Below are 11,085 nucleotides of genomic sequence, written 5' to 3' on the forward strand. Positions count from 1 at the left end.
GGCAGCCTTGGCTGCAGTGACCATGAAGTGGTGGAGTTCAAGATCCTTAGGGCACCGAGGGGGCCGTACAGCAAGCTCAGTACCCTGGACTTGAGGAGAGCAGACATTGGCCTCTTCAGGGATCTGCTTGGTAGAGTGCCATGGGATAAAGCCCTGGAGAGAAGAGGGGCCCAAGAAAGATGGTTAAAACTCAAGGATCACCGCCTCCAAGATCAGGAGTGATGCATCTAAACAAGGAGGAAGTCAGGCAAAACCACCAGGAGGCCTGCATGGATGAACAAGGAGCTCCTGGACAAACTCAAACACAAAAAGGAAGCCTACAGAGGGTGGGAGCAAGGACAGGTAGCCTGGGAGGAATACAGAGAAATTGTCTGAGCGGCCAGGGATCAGGTTAGCAAAGCTAAAGCCCTGAGAGAATTAAATCTGGCCAGGGACATCAAGGGCAACAAGAAAAGCTTCTGTAGGTACGTCAGGGATAAAAGGAAGACCAGGGAAAATGTGGGCCCTCTCTGGAATGAAACGGGAGACGTGGTTACCCGAGATACGGAGAAGGCTGAGGTACTCAATGACTTTTTTGCCTCAGCCTTCACCAGCAAGTGCTCAAGCCTCAGTGCCCAAGCTGCAGAAGGCAAAGGCAGGGACTGAGAGAATGAAGAGCCGCCCACTGTAGGAGAAGATCAGGTTTGAGACCGTCTAAGGAACTTGAAGGTGCACAAGTCCATGGGACCTGATGAGATCCATCCATGGGTCCTGAAGGAACTGGCAGATGACATTGCTAATCCACGATCCATGACAGTTGAGAAGCCGTGGCAGTCCGGTGAAGTTCCCACTGACTGGAAAAGGGGAAACATAACCCCCATTTTTGAAACGGGAAAAAAGGAAGACCCGGGGGACTACAGGCCAGTCAGTCTCACCTCTGTGCCTGGGAAGATCATGGAACAGATCCTCCTGGAAGCTATGCTAAAGCACATGGAAGACAGGGAGGTGAGTCGAGACAGCCAGCATGGCTTCACCCAGGGCGAGTCCTTCCTGACCAACCTAGTGGCCTTCTATGATGGAGTGACTACATCAGTGGAGATGGAAAGGGCTACAGCTGTCGTCTATCTGGACCTCTGTAAGGCCTTTGACACGGTCCCCCACAGCACCGTTCTCTCTAATTTGGAGAGGTATGGCTTCGATGGGTAGACAGTCCAGTGGGTGAGGAATTGGTTGGATATTTGCATCCAGAGGGTAGTGGCCAATGGCTCAACGGCCAGACGGAGATCGGTGACCAGTGGTGTCCCACAGGGGTCTGTATTGGGACCGTTACTGTTTAATATCTTCATTAATGACATAGACAGTGGGATCGAGTGCACCATCAGCAAGTTTGCAGATGACACCAAAGCGAGTGGTACAGTTGACACACCTGAGGGATGGGATGCCATCCAGAGGGACCTGGACAAGCTGGAGAAGTGGGCCTGTGTGAACCTCATGAGGTTCAACAAGGCCAAGTGCAAGGTCCTGCACCTGGGATGGGTCAACCCCCGGTCTCAATACAGGCTGGGGGATGAAGGGATTGAGAGCAGCCCTGCTGAGAAGGACTTGGGGGTCCTGGTGGACAAAAAGCTGGACATGAGACAGCAATGTGCACTAGCAGCCCAGAAGGCCAACCGTATCCTGGGCTGCATCAAAAGCAGCGTGGCCAGCAGGTCGAGGGAGGGGATTCCGCCCCTCCATTCTGCTCTGGTGAGACCCCACCTGGAGCACTGCGTCCAGCTCTGGAGCCCTCAGCACAGGAAAGACATGGAGCTGTTGGAGCGGGTCCGGAGGAGGGCCACAAAAATGGTCAGGGGGATGGAATGCTTCTGCTGTGAAGAAAGGCTGAGAGAGTTGGGGTTGTTCAGCCTGGAGAAGAGGCGGCTTTGGGGAGCCCTGATTGCAGCCTTTCAGTACTTGAAGGGGACTTGTAAGAATGATGGGGAGAGACTTTTTAGCAGGGCCTGTTGCGACAGGACAAGGGGGAATTGTTTTAAAGTAAAAGAGGGCAGATTCAGATTAGATAGAAGGGAGAAGTTTTTTACGATGAGGGTGGTGAAACACTGGCACAGGTTGCCCAGAGGGGTGGTAGATGCCCCATCCCTGGGAACGTTCAAGGTCAGGTTGGACAGGGCTCTGAGCAACCTGATCTAGCTGAAGATGTCCCTACGTGTCCCTGTCCATGGCAGGCGGGTTGGACTAGTCGACCTTTAAAGTTCCCTTCCAAACCAAACAGTTCTATCATTCTATGATACTGATCCCATTGCAGATATTGATATCATTACACATACTGATGCAGATGATTGTGGTTTAACCCGGCAGGCAGCCAAACACCACACAGCTGCTCGCTCACTGCCCCCCACCACAGTGGGATGGGGGAGAGAATCGGGGAAAAAAAAAAGTAAAATTTGTGGATTGAGATAAAGACAGCTTAATAGTACAGAAAAGAAAGGGAAAATAATAATAATAATGGTGATAGAATATACATATATTTACAGTCTTTTCTTTGGACAGCTGGAAAGTCGTTGCTAATGCAATCAATTCTGCTGCTTGGGCACTCAGCTTCAGACTGAGTGCTGAAGCCTCTGCTACTTCATTTTCAGGAGTTTCTGAATAACCTCTAACCCAGTTACTGTTCAGATAATATGAGGACCTGTCTACACATAGCTCAAGATCAGGATCTGGAAATGGTACGTCTGTTAAGTATTTTCGAGTCTTTCTGGCTTCACAGCCTGTTACCACACAATCAGGATGTGGATTTCCTTCCTCAGGAGGAGGGAGCAGAGTAGCAGGGTTCAGCGTGTTACATCACTTCATTGTTATGTTTTCCACCGTTAAGAGCATCAGCTCATAATGATGTACCCAGTGCCTGGGTAAGGTGCTGTGACACCAGCATTTCAATTTCATGTGGCCTTTGTACCACTAGAGGGGATCCAAGCACCACATTGTCACTCTGTTCAACCAGGTGTGCTGCGGCAGCTGTCCTAGGGACACAAGCAAAGGGTCCTTGAGCTACCAGACTGGTCTGGTTTTGGCTGGGATAGTTACATTTCTTCATGTACAAACATGAAGTCTGGCAATCCCAGAGCAGATGCAGTCATTAACGCGCGCTTCAAAAGCTCAGACGCCTTTCCCTTGTCTGTTGTCCAGTGAAGGGGTTCTCCAGCATCTCGAGCAGGAGTCTGTGTCAGTGGTTTTGCCATTTCCCCAGGAGCAGCTTGTGGCAGGTGCATCCACCCCGATAAAGACCGGGGGCATCAGGACTGCTGCGTCCTTACTTTTCGCACCCTTACGGTGGCAAGTGTCAACCGTCACGTACGCACTTTGGGTCAGTAATTATGGTCACGTATACACCTCGGGCGAGGAGTAAGAAAGGTAAGGCTCTCAGCCACTCAGAGTTGACCACAGGTCAGATTCAACTAAGGTATAAATGGAGCCCCACCAGAGGGCAAGTTGAGTCGGTCCTCCTCAGAGCAGCAGGTCTGCAGTTGGGGACTCTCGTTAGGTCGTGCAGAGAGAAAATTAGAAAGGTGAAAGCCCTGCTAGAGCACAATCTGGCCACTGTCATAATAGACAACAAAAAATGTTTTTACAAATATATTAATGACAACAAAAAAGAGCCAAGGAGAATCTCCATCCTTAATTGGATGTGGGGGGGAACGTTGCCACCAAGGACGAGGAGAAGGCTGATGTACTCAATGCCTTCTTTGCCTCAGTCTTTAATAGTCAGAGCAGTTATCCTCAGGGTATTCAGCCCCCTGAGCTGGATGTAAGGGACAGAGAGCAGGATAAACCCCCCATAATCCAAGAGGAAGAAGTTAACGACCTGCTATGCCGCCTGGACGCTCACAAGTCTATGGGGCTGGATGGGATCTGCTTAACTGGGGAGGTCCTGGATGACTGGAGGCTTGCCAATGTGACACCCATCTACAAGAAGGGCCGGAAGGAGGATCTGGGGAACTACAGGCCGGTCAGCCTGACCTTGGTGCCGGGGAAGATTATGGAGCGGTTCATCTTGAGGGCGCTCACGAGCCATGTACGGGACAACCAGGGGATCAGGCCCAGCCAGCACGGGTTCATGAAAGGCAGGTCCTGCTTGACCAACCTGATCTCCTTCTATGACCAGGTGACCCGCCTCGTGGAGGAGGGAAAGGCTGTGGATGTGGTCTACCTGGACTTCAGTAAAGCCTTTGACACCATCTCCCATGGCATTCTCCTCGAGAAGCTGGCGGCTCACGGCCTAGACAGGTGCACTCTTCACTGGGTAAAAAACTGGCTGAACGGCCGAGCCCAGAGAGTTGTGGTGAACGGAGTTAAGTCCAGTTGGTGCTGGTCACGAGCGGTGTTCCCCAGGGCTCAGTACTGGGGCCGGTCCTGTTCAATATCTTTATCAATGATCTGCATGAGGGGATCGAGTGCTCCCTCAGTCAGTTTGCAGACGACACTAAGGTGGACGGGAGTGTTGATCTGCTGGAGGGTAGGAAGGCTCTGCAGAGGGACCTGGACAGGCTGGATCGATGGGCCGAGGCCAACTGTATGAGGTTCAACAAGGCCAAGTGCTGGGTCCTCCACTTTGGCCACACCAACCCCAGGCAACGCTACAGGCTTGGGGAAGAGTGGCTGGAAAGCTGCCCAGAGGAAAAGGACCTGGAGGTGCTGGTTGACAGCCGGCTGAACATGAGCCAGCAGTGTGCCCAGGTGGCCAAAAAGTCAACGGCATCCTGGCCTGTATCAGGAATAGTGTGGCCAGCAGGAGTAGGGAGGTGATTGTGCCCCTGTACTCGGCACTGGGGAGGCCACACCTCGACTACTGTGTTCAGTTTTGGGCCCCTCACTACAAGAAGGACGTTGAGGTCCTGGAGCGTGTCCAGAGAAGGGCAACAAAGCTGGTGAAGGGTCTGGAGGACAAGTCTGATGAGGAGCAGCTGAGGGAAAAGGGACTGTTTAGCCTGGAGAAGAGGAGGCTGAGGGGAGACCTCATCGCACTCTACAACTACCTGAAAGGCTTCTGCCACTCATTCCCCGTTAGGCTCACTTCGGCCTCCAACACAGTTAACTCTTGGGATCCCCCTGTCACTCCAGAAATACAAATGGGTTCTGCCCCTTCATAGCTTGATGGCATCAGGGTGCACTGTGCACCAGTGTCTACGAGAGCCTTATACTCCTGTGGCTCTGATGTGCCAGGCCATCGAATCCACACAGTCCAGTAAACCCGGTTGTCCCTTTCCTCCACCTGGCCGGAGGCAGGGCCCCTCCAGTTCTGGTCATAGTATCCATTTCTCACTTCTTGCAAACGCGAGTCAAGAATTTCTTCTTTACAATGCAAAGTAAGATCAGCCTTTCTACTCTGTCTGGGGAACCGTTCACTGGAAACTGGACCATCGTGAGACAGGTTTTTCCTGACCACTGGAGCAGCATTTTTCCTGGGAGAACCCCCTTGTGTCATTGTTTTTCCTTGCAACTCACATACCCATGCCTCTAGGGTGAAGGTAGGTATTCCATCCCACTGCCTCATGTCCTCCGTGGTCACGCAGGTGAAACTGCAGGGTGCCCCGAGGTGTGTACCTTCTATATCCTCTCTCTTGAGCAGAAGAACACTGACTCCTAATGGCTGAGATAGTGGTCCGTACAGGTGGAGAATAGGACATATCCTCTTTGAGTTGCTGGACCTCCCGGGACAGTTTCTCCACAGCCGAGACAAGGGAGGAGGAGACAGTTTCTTCGTATTCCCGGAGTCTGCCAACCACGTCATCCACCGTTGGTGCTTCTTCCTCTTTCCAGCACAGTACTGCCAATGAACTGGTATGCGACGCTGGTGCGCTCCGTACCAACTTCCGCCACATGGGTCGTGTGCACTGGACTTCATCGGGATCTGTGGGCATTTGGTCCTTGTCCAGATCACTATAAACCACCTCCAGCACACCTAATTCTCTCAAGCACTAGATACCTCTCTCCATAGTGGTCCATTTGCCTGGGCGATACAGAACATCTTCCTTGAAGGGATACCTTTCCTTCACGCCTGACAGCAGTCACCTCCAGAAGCTGAGGGCTTGTGCCCCTTTTCCAATTTCTTTGTCAATGCCCCCTTCCCTAGCAAGGGATCCCAACTGTTTGGCTTCCTTCCCCTCTAATTCCAGGCTACTGGCCCCATTATCCCAGCATCGGAGCAGCCAGGTACAACATGCTTGCCTGGACGGCGGCTGAAATCTTTCTGCATATCTTGCAACTCATTCAGGTGTAGGGATCGGGTGGTTTCCATCTTGTTGATGAGTTCTTCCTCTTCCTCCTCCTCTCCTCGTGATGGCCCTGCTTTTCCATCATCCCTTTCCAAACGACCTGACTTCCGCTTCAAAGATTTCTTCTTCTGTACAGGGTCGATGGATAACAGCGACGGTTGGTCCTCTAGTTCAGCTGTAGTACCCGTCACGAGGGTTTGGGTAGCTGCAGAGCCTGTTGCGGCGGCTGGAGTAACTGCAGTGACTGTTGCAGGGGTTTGAATAGCCACAGTGGTTGTTGTGGGCATTGAAGTAGCCGCAGTGCCTGTCGTGGGGGTTTGAGTAGTCACCGTGTCTGTTGCCGGGGCTGATCTCTGGACAGTATTCCTGAAGAGTTGTTTAACCCTAAACAAGACCTGAACCACATTCAGGAGCCATAGCAATATGAACATGCTCGTTTGAACATCCCAAGGATACTCAAAATTCTCAGGAAATACTGTGGACATCTTCATGAAGAGGATAGAAGAAAAAGGACTTTCTGAAGATATGGGAGGAAAGATGAACAAGTGGGAGAAAGTGTCCCATCCTGTCTCCCTCCTAAATTCATTCTCAGAGCACAAAAAAGTCCAATTACTAATAATTTTTCTAAGAGGTGGTTCCCAAAGTACAGAGATGACGGCAGTGCTGGGTACAGATCCCAGATTAGACTTACAACCAATGATTTTATCACATCATAAAACAGCAGCAAAATGATAATCTGGCCCAGTTCCAAATAGCGATAAACAGCACAACCGGGAACAGATACTACAAGCAAGGTATTACATAACCCAACATTGAGACCCAGCCCCACAACTTTGAGAGCCAATAAATCAACATTGTGACCAATCAATATAATGAATGCTTATAACAATTTTGCCTTAACATGCTTTGGTCAGATCTATCGCTATCTCAACTCTTCGAGCCCCACGTTGGGCGCCAAAAAGGACTGTCGTTGTTTAACCTGGCAGGCAGCCAAACACCACGTAGCCGCTCGCTCACTCTCCCCCTCCGCAGTGGGACGGGGAGAGAATTGGAAGGGTAAGAGTGAGAAAAACTCATTGGTTGGGATAAAGACAGTTTAATAGAACAGAAAAGGGAAAATAATAATGGTAATGATAGAATATACAAAATGAGTGATGCACAATGCAATTGTTCACCACCCGCGCTGACCGATAACCAAGTAGCGACCGCTACTTCCTGGATCACGCCTACCATTCACATACTGAGCGTGACGTCACATGGTATGGAATACCCCATTAGCCAGCTGGGCTGGCTGTCCTGGCTGTGCTCCCTCCCAGTTTCTCCCAGAGCATGGAAGCTGAATGTTCTTCACTAGCAGACTACTTAGCAACAACTGAAAACATCAGTGTGTTATCAACATTCTCCTCATACTAAATCCAAAACACAGCACTAGGAAGAAATTTAACTCTCTCCCAGCCAAAACCAGGACACCTGGGCATCTACCTGGCTGCCCTGCTGGGCAACGGCCTCATCATCACCACCATAGCCTGCGACCACTGCCTCCACACCCCCTTGTACTTCTTCCTCCTCAACTTCTCTGTCCTTGACCTTGGGCTTCATCTCCACTACTGTTCCCAAATCCATGGCCAATTCCCTCTGGGACACCAGGGCCATCTCCTACTCGGGATGTGCTGCACAGCTCTTTCTGTTTCTCTTCTTCCTTGGAGCAGAGTGTGCCCTTCTCACCATCACGGCCTATGACCGTTAGTTTGCCATCTGCCAGCCCCTGCACTATGGGACCCTCCTGGGCAGCAGAGCTTGTGTCCACATGGCAGCAGCTGCCTGGGACAGTGGGTTTCTCAATTCTTTCCTTCACACTGCCAATACATTTTCACGGCCCCTCTGCAAGGGCAATGCTGTGGACCAGTTCTTCTGTGAAATCCCCCAGATCCTCAAGCTCTCCTGCTCACACACCTACCTCAGGGAACTTGGGCTTCTTGGGTTTAGCCTTTGTCTAGCTTTTGGGTGTTTTGTTTTCATTGTGGTGTCCTATGTGCAGATCTTCAGGGCTGTGCTGAGGATTCCCTCTGACCACAGACGGCACAAATCCTTTTCCACGTGCCTCCCTCACCTGGCTGTGGTCTCCCTGTTTGTCGGCACTGGCATGTTTTCCTATCTGAAGCCCCGCTCCATCTCCTCCCCATCCCTGGATCTGGTGGTGACAGTTCTGTACTCGTTGGTACCTCCAGCAGTGAACCCCCTCATCTACAGCATGAGGAACAAGGAACTCAAGGATGCCCTGTGGAAACTATTTGAATATGTGCTACTTCAGATTATAAGGTCCTCGTTATCCCACTAGGGCTCCCACAGTATCTCAGGAATAACCAGGACTAACTTTTCTTCAGATGTGTCTTTATGTTTCCTTTGTGGTTACTTTTTTTGTTTGTTTTTTTTTGATTTATACCTGTGTTAATATTTTTCTTGGCCTCCTACCTGTCTTTTCTTGACCCAAAGACCTCATGTACATATGGATCCAGGCTCCCTGTTCAGATAAACTCAACAAAGAAACCAGTAGAAAATTCTTTGATTCAGCTCCCATCTCTTCACCTCTCCTCCAGCATGGCCAGTGCAGGGTCACCCCATGGCCCCAGGGCACCGCAGCCCCCTGGCTCTGCAGAGGAGAACGGCGAGCTTGGGGCCTTGCAGGGAGCGTGGACAGGGAGACAGGACCGGCCGGACAGGCCAGCACAGACATGCTCACCTGGGGAAAGGCTCTCTGGGGAGCAGGGATGACTCTGGAGAAGAGCAAGGGAGCATTTCTGTGCTTGCAGGGAGGAATCCGTGAGACACAGAAACCTCCTTCTGGAGGCACCCACCCGGGGCAGGCTGCTCTGTCCCCTGGCCAGGACTCTTGTGCTGGCCTGGGGAGAGGGGCTGACAGTGATGGGCACAGTCAGTCTGTGGTGGGCATCTCCTGCACCAGAGAGCAGGATTCATGGAGTCATAGAATCATAGAATCATTGAGGTTGGAAAAGACCTCTAAGATCATCGAGTCCAACCGTCAACCCAACACCCCCATGCCCACTACACCATGTCCCTAAGTGCCTCATCTACACGGCTTTTAAATACCTCCAGGGATGGTGACTCCACCACTTCCCTGGGCAGCCTGTTCCAAGGCCTGACCACTCTTTCAGTAAAGAAATTTCTCCTAATGTCCAATCTAAACCTCCCTTGGCGCAACTTGAGGCCATTTCCTCTGGTCCCCCAGCCTCTCCCATCACCATTTCCAGCACTGGCAACCCACCGCAGTTTATGGGGATGAGGTTGGCTTTGTGGCCATCTCCTTCCTCCTGCTGGCCTCGGTGCCTGTGTCGGGGGAACAGCCGGCCCTGCCCCAGCCTCTCTTCTTGCCCAGACCTTGGCAGACCCCAGAGCAGGGCTGTCGCCAGCCCCTGTGTGGGACATGGCTGGGGCTGGGCAGGGGCCAGGAACTGGGGGAGGCTGCCAAAGCAGGAGGGTGGGGCACTGAGGGCTGTCAGAGGACTGTGCTGGGGGACACCTCCCCACCCCGTAGGTACCTGCTCCATGGGGTTCCTTCTCTGCAGAGCCGTAGGACCATGTGTAGGTGTGGTGGTGCATTCATACCCCCCCTTTCTTCCCTGGGCCGCTTGTTGATCTCAGAAATTCCCATGAAACCTCGGCCTTGGTGTATTAAAGTCTGGCTGTTGAGCGCTCCTTGACTGTATCAGAAACTCTGCACAGCTGAGGATGGGAACATACTCCTACTGCCTGGCCCAGGCGTCCAGTAGAACAACACCGAAACCTGGAGAGTTTTTTAGTAATTACCACCTGGGACTGTGGCCAGGATGGAAATTTACGGATGACTAAAGCCAACCATCTTGCAAACCTATAAACGCTGGTCCTAAGTGAGGCCCTTGGAGCTCTCCTGGACCGCAGCCGCTGCACCCAGCATCTCCCTCGGAGTGGGACGCCTTCAGAGCTCGCGATCTTTCAGGTCTGCGATATTCGGAGGACCGCTGGGTCCTGGGTGAGTCCCTTTCGAAGCTCAGCCCTTCGCCCGTTGAGAGGGAATGCCTAGACATTCGACGTGAATATTTCTTCACTGACATCGAGGGGAATTTTTTACACGTATACCTTCTGTATATTTTTATATATATATATATATATGTTTCTCTGTGTGTGTGGACTGATAGTAAGCATAATCTGTAATTAAGTTGTGATTGTAGTAGACTTACTAAGTCACTTTGCAAATATTGAATTAGTTAATGATTAAGCGTTACTAAAGTTTGTAAATGATTAGTTGATAATTAAGTGTTACTAAATTGTGAATGAAACCTAGACTGCTGCCAAACACATATAGTCCCTCAAATATAAACCCTTAGATGATTTTCCTTTATCTGTTTCATCCGTGTAATAAGTAATAGAGTGAACCTTGCCATCGAATTCTGTTAGGTCGCACCTTTATAAATCTCTATGAAAATCACTTTCTGCTGATATCTTTGGTGGTGATTCTTTAAGCGGCCTCTAAACCGCTCATTCGCGACAGTAGGGCAGTATGGCTGGGCCATGCCAGAGGCAGGACACTGCCAGGGACACGAAGCAGCCGTTAGGAGGTGAAAGCAAGGGCAGGCTACAGAATAGGAGTTGATATTTATTGCCTTTGGTGCACAGGTGTGCTTTTAGGAAAGGGAAACCTCAACTGGAGTTGGTGAATCGTCCTGTGTTTTATGTGACCAGCTAAGACAAGTCAGGTGACATCTCCTCCACTTGTTTGACTGTAAGGGGAGGCTGGGAGGCACCGCCTCAGATGGCTCTACATTACCCCTGAAGCTCA

At 51.1% G+C, this 11,085-nt stretch overlaps 1 pseudogene; it reads left to right on the forward strand.

Moving 5' to 3' along the window:
- The first annotated feature begins 6,392 nt into the window (after positions 1–6,392).
- LOC142076423 (olfactory receptor 14C36-like) lies at positions 6,393–9,565 on the forward strand (annotated as a pseudogene).
- The last annotated feature ends 1,520 nt before the right edge of the window (positions 9,566–11,085 follow it).

This window comes from Calonectris borealis, unplaced genomic scaffold (genome assembly GCF_964195595.1).
Source record: "Calonectris borealis unplaced genomic scaffold, bCalBor7.hap1.2 HAP1_SCAFFOLD_49, whole genome shotgun sequence".
NCBI lineage: Eukaryota > Metazoa > Chordata > Aves > Procellariiformes > Procellariidae > Calonectris > Calonectris borealis.